We start from the raw sequence: 23,634 nt of genomic DNA on the forward strand, positions 1-23,634 counted from the left end.
CCAGCTGTTTTAACATTTTTTTTTTTAATCATGACATTTGGAAAGTTTTCTTTAAATCCCCTTGATATTTGGATGGAAACATTGTTCCTCCCACACACCCACCCAGCTCTTTGCAAAACCACAAACATGCCTGAACTATTTTACTTTTGTATCTCCTTTTTGCCTTCACTTGTTTAACAGGTTGTATATCATTGGTCCCTATTGCCAATGCAGTAAGATCAATTAATTCATCAATTTTTGTGCAAAATTGTACTGATCTGATCAGTCGTATCAGTGCTGTTATGTTATGTTGGATGGATTGGATGGCAACCAACAGTGTATTGATAATTCATATTACTGCAGCTGCAGTTTCTCTTTGGCAGCATAAAATAATGACTTTGACAGCACTCATGCAAGTGACTCAAGTCAGGATGTCCTACCCAGGAAATTACTTAATTTACTATTATCTGCACCACACTGATCATAGGCTTTAATGTTGTATTCATTTTGGGCCCGAAATAATTTATTTGAATCTTTCCTTTTCCAGAGAGGGAATGATTATACAACGTGCTTCTTCAAGAACTGCAGCCCCAAGTTTGAATTTATTTAGGATTTCTATAATAATTTCTGTGTAGATATACACTGTACATACATTCATATATTGGTGCATCAGCTATAAAACTGCATCTTCCATTCACTTTGCAATTATGGCACATTTTAAAGTACTTTTGACGATCGTAACTCCTTTTAACATTAGCTACATACTGCATCACTGAAATGCTCATACACTGTGAATGGAACCAACCTTATTCAAAATGGCGCGCCGTAAGCTGCTAACATTAGCCGTGCATGCTAATGACAGTTAAGTACCGTATTAGTCAATATTTGACACATATAGCTAACATGGAATGCAGCCCCATTACTAATAAGCAAACAAATACTAACAAGTACAAGTACATTTTTGATACACAAACCCACCTGAAACATCAAATATGGAACAAACAGTAGTGCTGCCTCTGTACTGAGTGACACTGATTGCATCAGATGAGCTATGCTACCACCTAGCAGAGCAGCGGCTGCCACCCAGTGACAAAAACGAGTACTGCAACTGCGTATACAGATGGGTTTTTCTTTGCGGAGGATGACTGAACACATTAGTATGAAAAAACAACGTGTGTGGTGGTTGAGGGTGCCATTTCCGATTTTCTAAACACATTTTTTAACATTCTTCGAGGCATCTAGACATGAAATGACACCCATATATTACCTAATATAGTAGATATAATCAGAGAAAATTATTATTATGTTAATAATACGGTGCCTGTTGTGAGATAATTTAAACAAGAAAGAAGAAAAGCCTGTAGTTCCGACTAGCAAGTCTGTTGTTTATCTCACTGAACAATTACTGACACCTATTGACCAATGTAGAATACTACATTCACAAGTTGTTATACTGTATTTGTATTTTAGTGCATAGGTCCATTTTTATGCTTGAAATTACTTAGTTTGGGCAAAAACATATGTTCAATTTGCTTAAATATGCATATTTTTTGACTAAAAATAGGCTGTAGTCAACCAAGAAACAGTGATCGTTTGTTAATTAATTAATGTTTGAGAAACCGCGATAGAGTGATGGAGCATTGTTCGAACCGCCATGTAGAGAGGGACAACTGTATTTGTCTCTTCAAAAATTAGTAGAATATTCTGCCGTATACAAATTATATAAAATAATTGAATTGTAAAAGGCCACACTTTTCTATAAGCTGCAGGTGTCCGTGTTATAACATGGGATATTTACACAGAAACACTTACTATAAACCTCGCAATCCTACTGACACGCTGTGTTCCCAGCAACACTCGTTAGCGCCGTTGAGTGAGATGCTTTTTTTCCATCGGAGTTCAACAGCTGCCGCGGTCCAAGCAGTCGCTGTAGTAAGTCGACACGTCATCAAACTTACTTAAGATTTGTCAGATGAAAACACGATGCAATAAGACTGCAATAGGACTTCAAACCATATTAGTGTCCACTTCACTACTTCCTGAATCTGCACTCTAAGTGTAACGGATGCCAGCCAGTGAGGCTGTGCGAGTGTACGTTGGTAAACCCTCACTCCTTCTCCCTCAAGAGCTGCACTGAACACGCGGCTGACAGTTCGGGCTTTTAGTTGTGTGGTCAGCGCCCTCGCCTCCCATTACGAAGGTTCTGTGTTCGAGCCCCGGTGTGGGCAGGTGCGAAACAGGGCGGGTTGCATAAGTATCATGGGAAAGGTCGTTTTAGACATAAATTAGCCCCACCATTGATTAAGCCGCAGGGTTGAAAGAGTGTGTGGGGGGGGGGAAAGTAGCGGCTCAACTTTTATTTGTTTTTCAGCGAGTGTTTAAGAGGTTTAGTTCTGAGCCTCAGGTGCTTGTTCAAACAAGGAATTTTTAGCGCTTGCGAAGGCACAATTTCCATCCCTAGTTTTCCTCTTGACCGATACCTCTTGCAGTGTGTGTGTGTGTGTGTGTGTGTGTGTGTGTGTGTGTGTGTGTGTGTGTGTGTGTGTGTGTGTGTGTGCGTGTGTGTGTGTGTAGTTTGATACCATTGGCGTTCTTTCCCCAGTGAGGTGATTCTCCTGCTATTTGTTTGAAGTGCCGTGAATCAAAGGCGGTTGATTGTTGGGGTACAGCTGTGGCCACATTGCCCGGCAGCCCTCCTACTGGCGGTTTCATCTTTTGCTGTTGTAGATTTATGACTATTGTTGCTGGAAGAAGTGGGCTTCTGAGACAACCTTCATTTACTGCCTTTTGACAGAAAAAGGTGCCGCTACAGCAACACTAACTAAGAACTCCAGAATGTTACTCGGCCTGTCATGATAACAGATTTTGCTGAACGATAACAGTCCTACATATAAACAATACTATTGTCAACATAACTTTTTTTCATTAATATAATAATATGTAGTGTAATGATGCGAGTACACCGCGTCAAAAGCTTTTAAATAAAATAAATTAAACAGGCAAACAAACAACACAACAAATTAAACAGACAAAAAAGCCCTGTGAAAATAAAATGGGCTCTGCTCTGTCTCTTTGAAGAAAAAGTTGCACTTCACACAATCACAATAGTTCTGATTTTGAATCAGTGTCACTTTTGTCCTTGTCTGAATATTGACAAAAAATGGACAAATACTCTGAAGTTCACATTGTGTGTCGATGCAGACTCACTTGTAGCAGCGCGTGTGGAGAACGCTGTTTACGTTTAAGCGGGTGTCACGTTTTGTCTGAGTTTGGTCAAAGTACATTTTTGGGTGCAGCAAAATGCATTTGGAGTTATACTTCGGGAATCACTGAAACATAAGTTCTACCGTTTTGTATTATTTAGTTACTTGTCTTTGTCACAAACGTTTCATGTCACAAAATGACGATGCGCAAATGGGCTGAAATTGACACCAAACTGTGTTTTGTACACAACGGGCACAAAGAACGTATTTGATCGTGTAGCACACGACACACACAGCCAACAATTAGTGCACTCGCTAGCGTGTAGTGCGTAGCACGCCTCTCCTCATTGGGAGAAGGAGACTAAGGCCCGTCACGTCTATACTGTGCCCGATTAGTAAATTGTTGCAGATAGTAAATTGTAAATTGTAAATTGTCCAGACTGGAACCAATGAATGAGTGGAAAAAGATGTAATACACAAGCACATCTACGTGAGGCGTTGTGAACAATCAGGCCGGCGGAACCACATGACACACCAAACCATAGAAGAAGAAAGAAAATCTGTCGTCTTCCGCTTTTCTAGACTTCCCAAGAAGAGGAATTACTTCTACAGGTCATTATGGAGTATAAGACAACAAAATATGAGAATGTCGACATGTCATGTACGTCTAAATACGCCGATACTATGTTGGTTTGTCGTCAAAGCTCACTTCTGGTCACGTGACTGCGATGAGGCAGCGGTGAGTCGGTGGCGTCATCGTTTTTGTATTGCCTGTATACACGGCAAGGACAAGCCGGCACTCTCATTTCCCCACTCTGGAAGCCGCTTTCAAAAAATACAGTTTCAGGCCACCCAGAGTGCCGTTCCCGTGTGAATGAGAGGTTGAAACGATAAAATACTTTACCATTTGACCTGAAAACGTTTCCTTGTGGATGGCCCCTGAATGGCTGACACGAGGGTTCACTCCGTTCATTCCGCGATAGAACCAACACGCCCAGGTGTTGAGACAGATGCATGGAGTGAACCCTCTTGTCTAGAGAGAGGAGGAAAACAAAAAAGCAAACATTCATGCACATGTCAATATATCGAGGCCGGCAAATCAGTTTGTTTTCATTTATCGTGCAGTTAACTGATTATCATGACAGGCCTAACCGTTACATAAAGACATTATTTAAAGTCAGCACATGCTTACCCCGAGCTGACTTTGTGTTTTGCGCCGCGGATGTCGACTTGTCTGTTCTGCCAATTGGTCAACCACTGGTGGCTAAGCTGGGACTGTGGGAAGGAGCACTTTTTTTAGGGATGCCGTGGGTTTATGGTGCAGCACTTATCCACCAATCCTACTGTGGCGACGACTCGCATTCTATCAATGTTTGCATTTCTCGGAGAGCTTCCCCCAAATGTACCACATCGTTATACTCGTGGTGCACACTGACAGCCGCATTTCTGTCATAGCACTGCTTGCTGCAACCATTGTCGCTTTTGGTTTCGTGAGGAATCCCTAAAGCACCAAACGTGAGAAAAATCTATCATCTCCCTTGTTTGTTTGCTCCACTTTTGAGAGAAGAGGCTTTTGAAATTGTGGCTTTTCATAATATCATGAAGGATGGACATGATACCGCCTCTGACACACTCCTTGGTACAGTATGTGAGCCCGCCCCATGTGTACTCCCACCACTTGTATAAAAAAAAGGAAAAAAAAAAGCAGGCTTCGCTACAGATCTTAAACCAAAGACTGAAACTCTATTTTAAAATAAAGATGTGGGAGCTGTAAGTTTGACCATTTTGTTTTTCTTCGGTGAACAGTCTGACCGAGCATGATGTTGTGGTTAAAATGTGACTGGTTAAATGCGGCTACGTGTGCACTTTAGCGTGCAGCATTCAGTTCTTCAAACAGGAAGCTGGTTTTGAAGAGGAAGATGTGTCTTTGGGAGCAGCCATGTCAACAATCACATCTTCATTGAAGGTAAAAGTAACCTTAAATGTTAATTTATCCCTTTCATTTATCATATATGTATATTTATATGCATTTCGAATAGTTTTCTGAATGTAAAATTATAATTGTAAAACTGTAAAAACGTGCTTTGTGTTAACATTTTTGGCTTTCTGGAACAGATCAATTGGATTTACATTGTTTCTTATAGGAAAAATGTATTTGGTTAGCGTCCGTTTCGGTTACAGTTGGTCCTTCTGGAGTGAATTAATGACGCTAATCAAGGTTCCACTGCATATCTTAAAGGGGATAAAATGCACACACAGGAGACACACACTCTGTCGGACAAACACACTCATTAGCGTTAACGCTACACACACACACACGCAAAATGGCGAGTTCCCAGACAGGCTTACTAAAAGCACATTTAAACTGCCTGAATTCCAGCATCTAGGCTAACACGTTTCCAATGCACTTTTGTGGCACCTCTGAGACTTATTTGAAACGGTTGCGAAATCGCATAGAATGAAACCTTTAAGACGATACGAGCTTCAACTTCCACATGCTCGCAGCCTTTTTGACTGCGTCCTAATTAGAGGTTGAAGTGCTCGGCTTAGAGAGCAGAGAAAAGAGCAAACATGGTGTCGCCTGTGTTGATGTGGCAGAAGCGTAATGACTCTGTAATTTCATTTCATGCTAACGTTATAATTATGGAGTGATTTACTGTCTTATTTGTAGCAACATTGTACTCTGCCTCACAATTCAACGTAACACAAGCCAGGCGTGGGCTGTGTGCCACTCACAGAGACTGGAGTTCAGCGTTCTGGTTTACCGGTCTTGGGACTCGGACACACGAGTACCTTCAAATGTTACGGCTGCTATAAGAAAGGAAATCAAGCACATCACAGTTTCACAAGGTATAATTTTGTGTTAGTTATTGAAGGGCAGGGTTGAAACATCAGCCCGTTGATGGTAAACAAGCTTAGACCAAAACGTCATCAAAACAGTACCAACAATGAGACACCAGGAGTGACACAGAGCAATGGTGCAGCTGAAAAACGTACAAAAGCGATGTGTTCTAGAAAGTCCGACTTTAACCGAAACTGATGCAAATGTTTCCCATAAGAAACAATGTAAATCCAATTAATCCCTTCCAGAAAGCCAGAAATGTTAACACAAAACACGTTTGTATAGTGTATAAGAAAGTGAGAAACACTATTGAATTCAAGAAATAACTCATTGCAAAAAACTAAGGTGGTGTCGCCGCGGATCTTGTCTTTGTCAACAACACGTCTTCAATGAAGGTAAAAGTAATTTCTAATTTCTGTTCGTTTAGGATAGTTTTCTGCATGTAAAACTATAATTACATTTTGGGACTTGTGGCTTTACTGTGTTAGTTGTTGAAGAACTACAGCGTCAACCGGTGATGACATCATAGACAAGCGGCGGAACTGACTTCCAGTTCCGGTTGCTTATACTGTAGGCTGCTAACAAAGAATGTTTTGTGATTAAAAACAAAATCCAACAAAGTTGGTTTTCCAAAGTGTATTATTAACATGCTAAACGGAGAATGTTCACAAACTGAGGCAAAATTTTTTACTTCAACCGAAAAACACAAACTGGGGCATACGCCAACCGTGGTTACACTATATATACATTTTTGCATAAGTGCACTGCAGTCTCCTCTTGAGTAAAATGTGTCTCCTTAGCCTAGAAGTACATGGAGGAGACCCTCGATTGTACCTGGTCCTAATTTAGCGTTAACGAGATGTGTTGTTGGAACTGCTTTTCCTTCCCGTTTTGATTTCTCCCGCAGCCCGTTCAGCCGTCTTCGCTAATCAGGAGTTTATATGTCAAATGATGATGGCCATCACACTCAAACTAATGTGATGTAAGAAGAAGGATGAACTGAGTTGCAGCCCATTTGACCCAACAGGGCCCAAACACAACATGCAACAGTTCAATTAAGTATCTGCTTGGCACCTGCAAAAGAAATTAAGGCAAACATTTTGTCACCGTCCAGTCAGGCAGGCAGTTTCAGTGAAAGGGAGCCCCTGACAGCAAAGAAGGGGATCTAAGGTATCCATCATTTAGGCTGAATCAGGCTACTGAGGCCACCTTATCCCTCTGGCGTCAGCGCGTATTTATAGGCCGTACACCTCGCTATTCCGTCACATGTCCTCCGACTTGCCCGACAACACCTCAAAGCTCATCCCTCCCCTGCACTTTGGGTTTTAATGTAAACCTGCAGTATATTAATCACTCACTAAAGCGCTGCCAGACCCATGGTGGTTGTTGTTTTTGTCCGTCCACGGGAGGTCCAGGATCCGCCTCTTGAGTCACGATGAGAAGGGACGATGGAGATCATTTGAGGAGATGGTTGGTGACTATTTTCTTCGGCTTTTTCTGTCCGCAAGACTGCATGTGTGTAGCTCAGATCTGGAATGTGAGTAGCTCCAAAGGACAGGTGTTTTTAAATATCCTATTAGTGTCAAACGTCCTTACTTTTTGTCTCCCTAAGCTTGATGGACTTGCTCAATTCCCCCTTTTTTATAATCGACTGTGCTAAAACCCAGACGGTCTTAATCCCAAACACAGTCAGAGCTGCATGTCAAAGAAAAGACATGAAGACATCAGAAGACTCTAGTAAATGAGGAGGATTCAATCTGTGGATGCGGCTCGACACAAACAAGGCTTTGAAATAGATCATGCGTCGACAATGAGGTAGTTGGGGAAGTGTCTTTTTGGCAGAATGTCTGAGATGGGGGTGGGGGTTGTGATCGAAGTTGCTTGAGGTTCGCTGACTCAGAGACTTTCAGAGTCAACAGTCATTCCGCTGCAAAATCCATCAGGATCAAAGTGTGTGCGTGTGAGTGCCCATCTGCGGGCTATTGATGTGAAAAGTCAATTGCTGTTGCTTGTGGCCCATTAAATGCCCTTTTTTCCTGGAGGTACTATTTCTAGTACCTGGTAAGAAAGGGTTCCTCATGACTGTGTAATTAGGGTTGCGCAATAGAAACAATATAACTTTGCCTTATTGCAATAATACATGTTTTTGCAGGCTGCTGTAATGTAGCGCCGTAGCTAGCGCGGGTAAAATATGTCCTTCCAAGTGTGGAGCCGCTCCTCGAAGTTACTACATTACTACAGTTATTAAATAAACTACACTTCTTAAATGTGTTATTATCACTAACAGGACAGGACAAAGACTGTCTACGATAAGGCAGAGAAGCGGTCTTCATCCGCGCATGTAAACACTGTGGAACACATGCACAACAATGGACAAGCGGCAGCGCGCAAGCGGTACGCACGGAGAGAAAACAACGCTGAGCGATTGAGAGGTCTGACTTTTTTGTGGGCAAAGGTTTTGTGATGCATTGAACGCATTATTGTTTTGAGAAGCAGAATGCTTTACTTAAGTGACCCCCACCAACTAGCCGGAACTACTTTCTTAAACACAAAAAAACGAACAGAATCTGCTCCCGGGACGAAGTGGGGGAACAGTCACAGTTGATGCACTACACTGCTGATGGGGATGTCAGACAACTTCATGTCAAAAAATCCCAACTATCCATTTAGCTTACTTTACTTTACTTTACTTTACTTTACTTTACTTTACTTTGGATGTGAAACAAAATATTTGGCTCCGTAGCTCCTCTGTTTCGGAGCGTGAATGGAAGCTATCGGGGTTAACTTAGTTGAGCAGTGCAGGTGTGTGTGTGTGTGCGTGTGTGTGTGTGTGTGCACGACTGGATGAGTATATTTTCACCGTGTTGCGTTTTACCGCTTTAAGGACCATTTTACAATGCCGGCTGACGATGTGCAGGTTCTTAGTGGAAAAAAGAGAAAGCGTTTATTCTTGAACCCAACTCTATCAACGTCAATTGCCATTCTCAACACACACAACCTATTTCCGACCTTCAAAATAAGAGCGCTCTTTGTCACATTTGTCTAGTTGTGTAAACAAAATAAGGGTGTTCTAAAAACATCTTACATCGATAACGCGATTGGAATTACATCTGTGACTACATCTTCCTTAATCACAAGCACGGGCATTACAGCTTGTTGAAGATTTTGTAGCAATATGTGCTGACATCCCATTAGAAAAGTTAGCCAAGCTACATCCATTTCTCAATTACTGGACAAAACTGGCCAACGATGTATTGCATCAATAAATGTAAGGATTTTTGCATTTCATTTTATTCACTAATCCAAATAGTGCACACTTCATGCTGGTAAAATAAGTGGAAGAGGTAAAAAATCAGAATTCTAAAAAATTTTAACTAGAAAAAAATGGAATTTGGGAAAAAATAAAAGGGATTTCACAGGGCCCCAAAAGAATCTGTTTTAAAAAAAGGCATATATTCTAAATCACACCACAAATTGATCTATAACCATGTCAAATGATGAATCCTACCTTAAAAGCATTTTGCATGCCTATTTTTTCCAATGTTATCTTTTATTGCGTCTTTTATTGGATGAGGGACCTAACTCACAGAGGTTTGCTACAAAAACCAAACAATATCGTTGGTCATGCTGTGTAATAAAAAAGTACATTCAGCAATACTTTGGTTGCATTATTTGTAATGCTTTGGAGAGCTATTTTCATTACCATATTCAATTCCACAAATCCATGTTTGGAACAAAACCTTATTATTATTATTTTAAAAAAAAAGGATTGGTAACGGATCGGACCGGATCAGCAAGACTATTAAAAAAATCAGAAATTAATTATTCATTTCTAGTAGTAAATACTTATTTTCTGGGCCACATGACAATCAGGGCACCCTTATTCTTCAGCTTATACGGGACCCCTGGTCAGTAGCACTCATCATGAATAAATTGAAAAATGTGTTAACATGTTTGGACTAATTGGATTTACATTATTTCTTATGGGGAAAACAGACGTTTGATGACGCGAACCAAGCTTCATCTGGATATCGCAATTTGATATCGCCCATATCGCCCATTCGCATGTGTAACATATCTCACTGGTTGAGCTTGTTTGCATTAGTCTCCGCTTGGCTGCAACGCTCCCTTTTCTTGCTGCCCTCAGTGTCCTCTTGGATAAAATGTCTCTTTCGTCTAGAAGTACATCCGGGATGCCCACGTTGTCCTCCATTTTTGTTGTTTGTGAGCGTGTCTCGTTCCGAGTGATGCGTTTTTCGTGGCGCGGTTTTCGCAGCTCAGTAGGTACATTTTGACTGTCTAGACGGGCTCATTATTTTAAGGTAGCTGGGGTTGAAGGTCAGATGGGTAGCTTGATATTGCTTATCGTTAAACGTGAAGCTGCCAGTGTTGACAAGACAAGTTTGCTAAAAGTGGATCTTGCTGACATTTTGACAATATTGCACTTTGGATACGCAAACCTCGTGCACTTGCGTGTACGTGTGTGGGTGTTTTGTATCGTACGCGCTGCGCTGTATCCGTGTGTAGGCAGGCATTCATGCTGATTTGTGTACGCGACAGGATATACTGTATGCTACACTTCTATGTCTGCTCACATCGTGCTTGAGTATTTAGTGTGGTGGGAGTTAAGGCGAGGAGGAGAGACACGTTGCCTTGATAGCCATCTCAATTTTTATGGGGATATTTGCACACACACACACACACACACACACACACACACACACACACACACACACACACACACACACACACACACACGGCGGCACTTTTACAAGGGAATCGAGACAGGCAAGAAAAAAAATGTGGCCATTCTGGGTCTGTTTTATAAAGATGTCATCAAAAAAAAAAACCACGGACTACTAGTTCTTCACTGTGTGTGTGTGTGTGTGTGTGTGTGTGTGTGTGTGTGTGTGTGTGTGTGTGTTGCTACGCTATTGGCCAGTGCGCAACCGAGTGTGATGCCTCAGGCTTCTGCTGCCCGTTTGAGCCATAGTAACAACACTATGAGCTGCTGGTTTGCTGCTCTCGTGATGGAATGTTGTTTTATTTCCAGCTACACACAAACATAACTTATCCAGGACAGTACATTGCTGCTGTTGTCTTTCCACCTTTGTATAGCACCCCCCTTTATGATGAGGATGTTTGTCTTTTTAGGACATCTTAGCTGGTCTACATTAGAATAATCCTATAGGATGACCTCCTTTTACTTCATTCGAGTCTTTCAAAATAAATGAATGTGTTTGTTCTTGTCTTTCCGTCTTTGCATGGTAACCCTCCTTTATGATGAGGATGTTTGTCTTTTTAGGACATTAGTTGGTCTACGTTAGAAAAATGCTAGGATGAGCTCTTTTTACTTCATTAGAGTTTTTCCAAAACAAATGTGTATGTGTGTTTGTTCTTGTCTTTCTATCTTTGTACGCCACCCCCGTTTACGATGAGGACATCTGTCTTTTTAGGACATGTTAGCTAGTGTACATTAGAAGAATGCTACAGGATGACCTCCTTTTTACCTCACTAGAATTTTTCAAAATAAATATGTATGTGTTGGTTAGCGTCGTTCTGTTTTTGGATGGCACCCCCACTTCATGATGAGGACATTTGTTTTTTTACGACATGCTAGCTGGTCTACATGAGAAAAATGCTGTAGGATGTTTGTGTTTTGGGGTTTCTAACTTTGTGTAGCACCACCCTTAACGTCCCGCCTTATATTGTGGGGACATTTGTTTTTGTGGGGACTTTTTATCTGGTCCACATTAGAAAGATGCAAGGATAAGCGTGCTCCTTTCACCACATTATACAGATATATATATTTTAAATAAAGGTGTATGTGTTTGTGATCTTGTCTTTCTATCTTTATGTGGCACCTACCTTTACTGAGGGAACGTTTGTTTTTATGGGGCCGTTTTGGCTGGCGCATGCAAGAAAAATACCTTTTTTATGTATGCGGTCTTTTTGTTATAAGTGTGTGAATTTATTTGTGTTCCTGTCTTCCTATCTTTATGTGGCACCACCATTGACATCCCACCTTTACTGTGGGGACATGGGGACATTTTGTTGGGTGCACACAGGAAAAATGATAGGATGCGCCCCTTATACCCTGTTAGACATTTTCAAATATGTGTGTATATGTTTGTGGTCTTGTCTTTCTCTCCTTGCGTGGAACCACCTTGGACGTCCCACCTTTGTTGTGAGGACATGTGTCTTTGGGGGGACATTTTGGCTGGTCCACAGCGGAAAAAATTTACCCGAGACGTTTATATAAATGTTTATAAATGTTTATGTGTTTATGTTCTTGTCTTCTTAACTTTGTGTGGTACTACCCCTCTTTATTGTGGGGACGTTTTGCTTTTATTACCCTATTGGACGTTTTTTAATATGCATGCTTGGTTTCTTGTGTTTTGTAAGCCTCTTTGTGGGGACTCTTTGTACTTTATTGGACTGTTTGTGTTCATGTATTTCTAACCTTGTGTGGCACCACCCTTTGATAGCGCACCATTTATTGTGGGGACATGTCTTTTGTGGGGGAATCTTCACTAGTCCGCAAACGAAAAATACGAGGATGAGCTCCTTTTACCCTATAAAAGTTTTTTTTTTTATATGTATGCCGCCAACTATACAGGACCATTCCAAAATTTTGACGCTCTTTCCCATGCAGTTGAATGAGAAGGTGTCTCAAAACTTTTGGCTGGCGCTGTAGGTTGCCCCATGACGGTTATACAGTACATACAGTATCCCCCATGAGCCCATCATGCTGAAAACGTGCATGCTTGTCAAGAGATTCTCTGTATGCGTGTGTGTGTGTGTGCGTGCGTGTGTGTGTGTTATGCATGTGTGATGACAGCCAAGACAAGTGATTCCACCCTGCCTCCACAACAGCCCCCCTATCCGCCATGCCTCATCCTCCAAGTCCCGGTTTGACACTATTGGAGTCTAATAAGCCGGCTCCAGTCAGCACATGTTGTAAATCTTTGGCGTTGTGCGGACACATTATAAACAGATGTGCGTGCACATACTGTAGACACACACTGTAGCTATACTTGGAAGCTTGTGTTCACTTTGTTGGTTGGTTGGTTGGTTGGTTGGTTGGAAAGCTGTTTAATGCATAGCCTACAGTGGCATTTAAAATATAAAACACACAACTAATTGAGACTTTTGCACTACTTACAGTTGCTAAATGGCTGTTAATACACGCAGCTAATGGAGGCTAGCAGACTGAAACATAGCCCACAGGCGCAATATTTGTACATCGGAATACATTTTTAGACACGGTGTGTGTATTTATACAGTATTTGAGTCCAGTATATGGTACAGGAAAAGAGGCCTGCTTCTAATTAACAGAGTCTAGACCTCAATCCTGTACACATGGTCCGCACTAAACCACAGGAGCATGCTCTGGGGGCTGAATGCATTTGTCACACATCTTCCCTTTGCATTCACGCAGCCTAGTATGTTTGTATATAGCAGGGGTGTCCACACTGCACCCCGGGGGCCATTTGCACCCTGCGGCTATTTTTTTAATGGCAGGCGGCACATTCTAAAAATATAATTGAACAAGGAAACTAAAAAAAACAACAACAACAACAAAAATGGAAACATCTGCAGTAATTTTACAAGAATAAAGTCAAACTATTAAGAGAATAAATGTTTCAACCTAACAAGGAAAAAAGTTGTAATTTCACAAGAATAAAGGAATGTTAGGAGGAAAAATATTTTAATTTTAGTAGCATTTTAGCAGTTGAAATATTAAAGAAAAAAGGCACCATTAAAAAAAAAAAATAAAAATAAATAATAATAATAATAATAAAGTTGTAATATGACGAGAAACAAGCAAAACAAAATAAAGTTGTAATTTTTGGAAAATTAGCTTGGGGAAAAATTACTATTAAAAGTCCTAAAAAGAAAGTTGCAATACTTGGAAAATGAAAAAAAAACAAAACAAAACTGCAGAAATGGAAAAAACAGCTGTAATTTTACCAAATGAAGTCAAACGCTAAAGAGAAAGAAAAATCATATTCTAACAAGAAAAAAAGCCACAAGTTTCCAAGATTTTTTTTTACTTCATTTCAGTGTCATAGAGTTGAAATATTGAATAAATACTTTTTTTTAAAGTCATAATATTGTGAGAAACAAACAAAATAAAGTCGTAATTTTCGAAAAATGAGGTTGGGGGAAAAACAAGTGAATAAAGTAAAAATACTAGAGGAATGTCACGATAACACATTGTGCTGGATGATAATCGTCCTACAAATTATTGCCGGTAAACGATATTATTTTGAGATCATTTTTTCATGAATGCAATGATAATATATGGCAAAATAATGTCAGTGTGTGTTATTTGGACACTTTGGACACCCCTGGTTTAAGAAATGTGAGATGAGAACAAAACAACAGCAAAAGGATGAGGAATGTCCTTGAGGTTCTGCAGAAGGGCAACATAGGAGTGATACCGAGCAGAAGGTGTGAACATGGCCCAGTCTCTTGGGATAAAACACATACACACACACACACACACACACACACACACACACACACACACATATATATATATATATATATATATATATATATATATATATATATATATATATATATATATAACCTGAGATGAAAAGCCAGACGGACATTTCTCCAAAGTGGAGCGACCGGGGTCACATGCACAAACACTAGTCCAAGAATAGACTTTAAACACCAGGGAAGAAAATAGCCCAGTAACAGAGGATGTGGCACTGAGTGTGTCTGCGTGCGTGTGTGTGTGTGTGTGTGTGTGTGTGTGAGACTGCGCAGTATGTCACCTCCGTATTGCATCAATTTGTAGACTCACTCATACGAGCAATTAGCTTTTGAAAGTCTTTCTTTCACCCACGGCTGCACTGAGTGGATTCAGAAAATGGTAACATTATGATTTGGATTTTGGGTTGATGTATTCAATTAAGTTTAATCAAAGAATGAAAAGAAACCCACAATGTTTTCCAGCGATGGCCACATATTGAAAAATGAAAGGATGCAAGGGCCACGTTCATATTGTGTCAAGCAGCATGCTAAGAAATGATATATCACATCTATCACATATATCACATACAATATATAGGTAAAAACAGATATAGGTGAAATGCTACTAAAATGACATTATTTTGGCCCATAACATTATGAGTGTATTCTCATAGAATTGCACGCTTTTATATTTTGACTTTATTCTTTATTTAATAATAGCTGTTCTTTCCATTTCTGCTTTGTTTTTTTTCCCCCCAACTAGTGCAACTTTCCTCTTAAATATTTTCTCTCGCAATTATGACTTTATTCCTAGAATATTTTGAACCTAACCTCGCAATATAACTTTTCCCCCGACCTAATTTACCAAAAATTGCAGCTATATTCTTTGTTTTGTTTTGTTTCTCATTACGAAAGTAAAGACAAAATATTAGGACAATAAAGTCATAATTTTAAGAGCAAGAATAAAGTTGAAAAAAAAAAAAATAACAAAAATTTTTAAAAAAACAATCACATTACGAGAAACAAAAGATAAAAGTTAAAATATTACGATAATAAAGTCAAAATATTGTGAGACCAGAGACATAAGAGAAGAAAAAACATACAAGAAGAAAGTTAAAGTAGCAGCCAAAAAAGGGTCGTGTAAGGAGAACAAGTTCATACCAATAATATGCTTTGTCACTGATAATACAAAACTGATATGCAGGCCTTTTAAATGGAAAAAAAAACGGTCTTTGCATATCTCCATGGGTTGGTTTAAAAGGGGTTAAAATGTTAAAATGTTGATTTCTCAGTGTGCGGCCCTCTGTGGAAAAAGTTTGGACACCCCTGATGTAGGATGACACAAAGGGGCGGGATTGTAACCGGTTTTGATCCCGGGGTGGGGCAAACAGTTCCAATAGGACTCTTAAAGGATAACAAGAAACATTTCTATCACAAAAGTGAAACAATTGTGGCACACATGATCTGTTTATAGAAGCAGAAAAAAATAGAAATCAATTATTAATCAAACAAAAGCTCCATATTTAGTGTTATTGTATGTTAGGATTGGACCATACCATTTTTGACTGGTCAGTGGAAAACACGGTTTATTTTGCACTTTTATCCAGATTTGCACCATCATTCAACGCATTCCTTGCCACCCCTCCAGCTGTGAAGTTTTAACCGACAAACAAGCGGCTTAGAATTTTTGGCGCTGGCGAAGTGATGGAGCCCTTGAGAGATCCCAATTTAGATGTGGTTTCCGGAGGGGTGGGGTTGGGGGTAGGGTGGGTGGTGGTGGTGGGGGGGTATTGAGATGGGGGTGTGTTCATGCCAATCCAGAACACCACGGCTCCCCTCACCGACCATCTCCGTGATGACGGGTGGTGGCGACAGGGGTTTGCGGTTAGAAACCTTAATCTACTCCTCATATGACCCTGTGATGGACAGGAACAGCAGTACACACACACACACACACACACACACACACACACACACACACCAACACACACACGCACTCACACAGCGGTTAGTCTAGCCTTCAGTCTAAACATGCACTTGTATGGATTGTAATTCATTTCTGCACAGTTTCACGAGCACATTGTGGACAATGACAAGTGTTCTTTATTTTGCAGACGTTGTGTAGACTGCGTGTCACTTTGCAGACGTCTTTAAGAGGCGACGCGCGGACAGCCCACAGTACATCTCCAGCGAGGCCGCAATGAGAACTTCTGCAGGCGCTCAACACATGGCAATCTGGAGAGTGTAAAATAAGAACTTTGGTCACGCTCAAGAAGGCAGCGAAGACTCGTAGTTTGCCAGCTTCAAGTAGAAAGAGGAAAAGATGGACGCGGTTTACAGGCGGCCACGACACGGCAGCGTCAGCAGAGTTACATAACCATCCTTTCCGACCGACACCTTCCAAAATTCATTTTTGTGGCCTTCGAAGAAGATGTATTCACTCTAAAGGCAGTTTTAATGAACAGTTTAACATTCTTAACTGTCATGCAAGTGTAAAAATAAGTTGAGCACTGATAATATTAAAACACAATAAAGACAACAAAAGACTTTGGAGACGACTGGTGACGGCGAAATGCAGGTGCGTCTCACGCATTTCAGTTTGTTTTTTAACCTTTCTTAATGCTCACACGAGCGTAAAAAGAAGTTATCCATTGTAGAAGTTAAAAGCAACAAAACAGTCCCCTTTGACCTTGATGAAATGCTTTCTGTTTTGTAATATGCCGCAACCCCCCCACAAAAAGCCAAAGAAAAAGCAAAACACAATGTTAATTGCGTTCTTGTGCTTGCTAGTCATAGATCTTATATGACAGGAGTGCTCTGCTGTTTTTAAGCGCCTACTGCAACAACGCTAGTCAAAGATCCTCTATATGACAGCAACACTGTGCCATTTTCACGATCCACTGCAAAAGGGCTAGTCAAAGATCCTCTATATGACAGGAGCGATCTGCTGTTTTTTTAATACTTACTGCAAAAAGTCAAAGATTCTCCATGTGACAGGAGTGCAGTGCTGTTGTTAAGCACCTAATAAAAAATGCTAGTCAAAGATCCTCTATAACAGGAGTGCTGTGCTGTTTTTAAGGGCCTACTGCAAAAACACTAGTCAAAGATCCTCTATGACAAGAGCACTGTGCTATTTTTCAGCATCTACAGCAAAGAGCGAGTCAGAGATCCTCTATATGGTAAGAGTGCTGTGCTGTTTTTAAGCATCTACTGCAAAAACACGAGTCAAAGATCCTCTATATGATAGAACTGCTGTGCTGTTTTTAAGCATCTCCTGCAAAAACGCTAGTCAAAGATCCTCTATGTGACAGGAGTGAAATGCTGTTCTTAAGCACCTAATACAAAAAACACGAGTCAAAGATCCTCTACATGACAGGAGCGCTGTGCTGTTTTTAAGCATCTACTGCAAAAACACTAATCAAAGATCCTCTGTGACAGGAGTGCTGTGCTGTTTTTAAGCATCTACTAAAAACACTAATCAAAGATCCTCTGTGACAGGATTGCTGTGCTGTTTTTAAGCAACTACAGCTAAAAGCTAGTCAAAGATCCTCTATATTACGGAACCACTGTTCTGATGTTTTTTAGCGCATACTACCAAAATGCTAGTCAAAGATCCTCTACATTACAAGAGCACTGCTGTTTTTAAGCACCTACTACAAAAACACTTGTCAGAGATCCTCTATAGAACAGGAGTGAAGTGCTACTCTTAAGCACCTAATAAAAAAAAAATGCTAGTCAAAGATCCTCTACATGACATGAGTGCAGTGCTGTTCTTAACCACCTAATACAAAAATGCTAGTCAAAGATCCTCTGCACGACAGGAGCGCTGTGCTGTTTTTCAGGGACTACAGTACTGCAAAAATGCCAGTCAAAGATCCTCTATATGACAGGAGTGCAGCGCTTTTCTTGACCACCTCATACAAAAATGCTAGACAAAGATCCTCTACATGACAGGAGTGCAGTGCTGTTTTTAAGGGCCTACTGCAAAAACACTAGTCAAAGATCCTCTATATGACAGGAGCTGTGTGCTGGCAGCCATTGTGAGATGCAAGATGAGCCTGTGAGGGGTTGTGAATTGCAGCCAGCCATAGTTTATATTCACATAAATCTCAGCCTCTTTTTTTGCCGTCTTTCTGCTTTGCTCAGAATGCACACTCAACAAATTATGAGGAGCCCTTTAATGATATTTTATTTTAAATTCCGCTTTCAATAATTCATGAGCTGGGTTATGTGACCCTCATTTTCCATCCCGGTGGCGTACGACTTCAGCATCTCTTCAGGCCTGCTATCAGTGAGGTCAGACGTGGGTTGTAAACAGATAAAAGCAGCGACCGCCCTAAATCAGGTCACCTGTTGTTGCACATTACGTTTTTATGAGTGTGAGTGTGCCGCTTGTCCTCTGTGGCTGCGAGCATGGCATCCGCCAACTTTAAAGTAGAGGGCGTGTCGCTTCGGGCAAAGGTTTGAGTGTGTTTATGTGCTTGTAATGTCCAGGTGTGAATGTAAAATATGGATGCGATGCATATGTGCTTGTTTTCAAGCCAGCCTTCGTCATCTTCAACTGGTACTCTTTACGGTTTATGATGTATTCACATCATCTTCTTCATTCTGCAGCATGTCTGTGTGCGTGTGTGTGTGTGTGTGTGTGTGTGTGTGTGTGTGTGTGTGTGTGTGTGTGTGTGTTTGTGTGTAAGCCTTACAAGGCAGGCAACATTTAAAGATAATAAAAGCCGTGAGTCACCTCGTGAGCTCAAAGAGGCACAAAAACATCCTCTTCCTTTCCTGCCCTCAACACATTCCCAAAGGGCAAATATCGTGTGTCCGTCCAAACTGCAGTCGTGGGGGGGGGGTGTTGCTCATAACGAGGTGCCGAGCTATTCACACGGCCTTCCTCCAGAGCCGTATGTGTGCGTATCTGAGTGAGCGTGTCTCCTAAGGCAACAGGTGGTGTTGCAGATTTGTGCAGAGGAGCCACCAGTTCCAAGCACGGAGCGTGGTAGACCTCCCATTTGTCCAGTCATTCCCAGAAGTAATGATGTAATTGTTCCGGGGGAATGTTTGTAGCCATCATAAAACCTTTATTAACTGTACAGGCAAACTTTTAAGTCTCCTTTTTAACATTGTTATCTGCCATACAAATGTAAACAAGTTAGCCACTGTTAATAGTAAAACATACAATAAAACATCTTCTAAGCTTTGTTGAAGCGGGAGGAACACGTATGACATATAGATATAAGTAGGGAGGCTAGTAATCCTGCTTGGGCCTCACATTTTAACACACGTAAGTGTCATACAAGTGGAAAAAGAAGTTAACCGTTGCTTGAAAAAACAAACTGTCTACTTAGCCTAAGCCGCGTAACGTGTATGTGGCGGTAGAGAGGCAAGAACCACTGCTTGGGTTTCACTTTTTAACATGGTTAACTGGCATACATTTGTCGTTCACTTCTTTACTGTCATACAAATGTAAAAAGAAGTTAACCACTCTTAATAGTGAAATGGAAAAACTAGGGCTGTCAAAGCTAATAATGGCACGCGATTAATGTGCGCACGTCCTGTTTGACCCTCGGCAAACACCATAGTTTGAGGAAACGCAGCGGCGGATGCGGAGCCACAAGCAGGAACAAACATTGAGGAAAAATGAAGAAAGAAAAGGTTATTTTGAATCGTTAGTGTTGAATAACACAATAGAATTGGATAATGTAGTACTGTACTGTAGAGTTATTCTATGATTGCGCTGGTTTCGCTTTCACTTTTGCTCAGACCGGTTGCCTGGCGGCCTGTCTGTGCGGGGGTGGGGGTGAGGCCGGTGTAGCAGACAGGTTGCCGGCAGCCTCATCACGCCTGCACACTAGTATGCTGTACATCCATGCACTCTGGAGACTCAGGCATAGCATTTAGCTTAGCCACTTCCTTTTCATCACTACCTGTTGATGTGAGCAGGTGGCCTGCGCTGTACAGACATTTTTTCACTCAAGTTAAACTACCTGATGAAACACAGACGAGGAAGTGGAGAAGGAAGGATTACAGCTACCATCTCACCTTTTCACATTCTTAAAAATGTTGCGCTCTTGTTCTATCGAATTTGGCTTTGTTAAAAAAAAAAAGGGTCACATGACTGTATGCGTATTCATCAAAGAGTATGACAATCCCTATGAAGACTATGATGCTAAAAGTATGTCTTTCAAATCCATGATACGAATTATGATGGCAAATTGACTTGTTTGATACCTATGTGACATGCATGATATGATGCTAGGTGGTTGTACAAAGACAATCATTGGTAAATTTACAGCAAATGGTACTACATTTGAATGATTGAAACAAGGGAAGAACGGAGAGACCACATGCGTAACAAGGGAAGAACGGAGAGACCACTGGTATGTAACAACTATTGTTGTTCCTAAGTTACATCTGTGTTTAGTCTGAATGTAAATTTGATGCTACCCCTCTTTGATTCAAAGGTTATCAACCTAACCTGACAAGCTCCTTCCTGTGAATAGTCGAAGTGTGAAATAAAACTACTGGAGTTGAGTTGATAACGCGTCCTTGGCGGGCTTCTCAGCCTTTTCAAGTGCAGGCTGGCTCGAGTCCAAAAGAACTTGAAGTGAATCTGTTCATTTTAAAATGTAAACAAACAGTGATGAGTGACTGACATGGATGAGGAAGTAGAAAGGCAAGAACTACTGCTTGAGTCTCACATTTGAACATAATTAAGTGTAAAAAGAAGTTAACCACTATGATTTGTTGTTGTTCCATTCTTCTGTTATTGTCGTCTACCACGTTACTTTACACTCACAATAGGCTCCAGTTCCAATTCTGCGGTTATCGTCACACTTTTCCTCATTGCTTTTCACTGGTGCCTTTCAGTTGTGGTATTTGGACAAAGTATAAGCTTCTGATGCAATTCAGGCAGGATATTTGTGTGACTTTGAGACTGTCGGGTTAAGAGGTTTCTTGTGGTTGTTAGCAGGCATCGTGGCTTGAGACGCTCAGAAACCCTCGAAACAAAAGAAAATCTTTGGTCTTTTGTCCTGGGCTGAAGGCAGCCATCCAAATTGAAAGCAATACTGTGTCTACCCCATGTTTAGCCTCTGTGTTTACTGCAAGAATGCCTTTACGCTGCCTCAAGCTGCCTTTGAGGCCTCAACCTGCCTTGTTCAAGCTCAGTAAGACTGCGTCCTGATGCCGGGACGTGCTCTATCAAGCCTGCCGTCATCGGATGGGCTTTTTTTCTCAAGCACACAAAGCAAGTCTGTGTGTAAATATAGTTAAAACACCAATGCCATGTTTCCCTCCTGGGTTATACAAAGACCCCATTTCCACACGGGAACCCCCTGTGGCTGCGTTGTGCCCCCCCTCCCAGCCGTAACACTGCAAAAACAACATGAAGTTGTCCACAGTCCTTTCTTTCTGCTTCTAAACTGCATGTTCTCTCACGCAGACGTGCACAAACATGCTTTTAGTGGTTGGGTCGTAGCCTGGGAAAGACGTGATTTAGTACTTCCTGGCCGGGGTCAACTTGAAACTCTGAAGCTTCTTAAATGAGGCAAAACTGAAAAGAGTTGAACAATATGCAGCATAGAACATAATGAGCAGGGGTGTCTGAAGTCTGGTCCGTAGGCCATATGTGGCACAGTGAAACAACTGGAATGAAACACAGGCCGCAAACGGTATCAATAGTATCAAACATCAAACTACTGGGGTGCCCAAACTTTTTCCAGCGGATTGTGTGGTACAGCAAGATGAAGAAATGGAACAGGAATACGTACATGTCGCACATGTCAATTTAGCCAGGCGTCAAAATTATCAACCTTTTCTATCGTTGGATTAATCCTTTTATCCATCATTGTGACAGGCCTACTACTCTCTGCTTTGCTGCACCGCCCTCAGTCTCCTTTTGGATGAAATGCGTGTGCATGCTGCTACCATTCTACTCAATTGTATTTCTGTGTGACTTCCTGCTCATGAATCAGCAGCAGGAAAAAGTGTTCCAGTCACCTGTTTTTGTTGTTTTTGTTGTTGTTTTTCCAGGTGGCACAATCACCCCCGCCTCTTAACAAGCCCACCCCTTCACACTCATGAGAAGCGCTCTCCCTGTGGGCATGCTTCACATTTTATACCCTGAATCTCGCGTGCCTTGACCTTTTTAATTTAAATTCTCCTGCATGTTTTTTTCCCCCAAGTGTGCGGGTATCAACTCGTATGACAACTTCCATCTCTTTGTTTTACCGTGGCGTGCCTGCAGGCATGACAGTTAATCGAAGTGGAGTTTGAGGCGAGATTGTGTGCACCTCTGCCAAGGCCAAGCAGAAAATGTTCCATCTTGCAGTGGGTTCGGGCCACAGGTGTCAGTGCCCCACCACAGCCGGTAGATTTGTCCAATGTGCAATTCGTAGTTCATACAGAGCAGTTGGTTTAAAAGCATATGACTGGGTATACTAGGGCAGGGGTGTCCAAACTTTTTCCAGCGAGGGCCACATAGTGAAAAATGAAAAGGATGCAACTTTGCCACTTTGATATTTTGTAAAGCAACACGTGTGGATATGCTAACAAGTTATACATATTTCATCTCAGCTACTAATAATATTACTAGTATTCTTTTAAATTGTGACTTTTTCTCATTAGAATACATCTTGTTTCTTAAAATTTTGGTCTTATTGTTGTAATTTGTTTTTTTTAATTGCAGCTGTTTTTCCATTTCTGTTTTTTTTATTTATTTTCCAACTATTTCAACGTTCTAGTAAATTTTCATAATTATTACTTTATTCCCATAATATTTTGACTTTATCCTCACAACATTATAACATTGTCCGTAACGTAAAATTACCAAAAAATACAACTTTAACTTTTCTCTTTAAATTACAACTTTTTTTTCTCTCCATTTAGATGTTATTCTTGTAAAATTATTGCTGATTTTCCATTTTTGCTGCTGTTGTTGTTTTTTGTTTAGTTTTCTTGTTAAATTATATTTTAAGAATGTGCGGTGGGCCAATACAAAAGCAGCGGACTGCAAATGGCCCCCGGACCGCACTTTGGACACCCCTGAACTACGGTGTCCAGACGTTTTCCACTGAGGGCTGGATGCTGAAAAATCTAAGAATGTGGGGGACATTTTGCTAT

At 41.0% G+C, this 23,634-nt stretch overlaps 1 protein-coding gene across 2 annotated transcripts in view; it reads left to right on the top strand.

Moving 5' to 3' along the window:
• The window catches only part of ppp2r3a (protein phosphatase 2, regulatory subunit B'', alpha), a 73,452-nt gene that overhangs the window by 14,158 nt on the left and 35,660 nt on the right, over positions 1-23,634 (top strand). The gene's annotated exons all lie outside the window — the stretch shown is intronic.

Source organism: Dunckerocampus dactyliophorus, chromosome 13 (genome assembly GCF_027744805.1).
Source record: "Dunckerocampus dactyliophorus isolate RoL2022-P2 chromosome 13, RoL_Ddac_1.1, whole genome shotgun sequence".
Taxonomy (NCBI): domain Eukaryota; kingdom Metazoa; phylum Chordata; class Actinopteri; order Syngnathiformes; family Syngnathidae; genus Dunckerocampus; species Dunckerocampus dactyliophorus.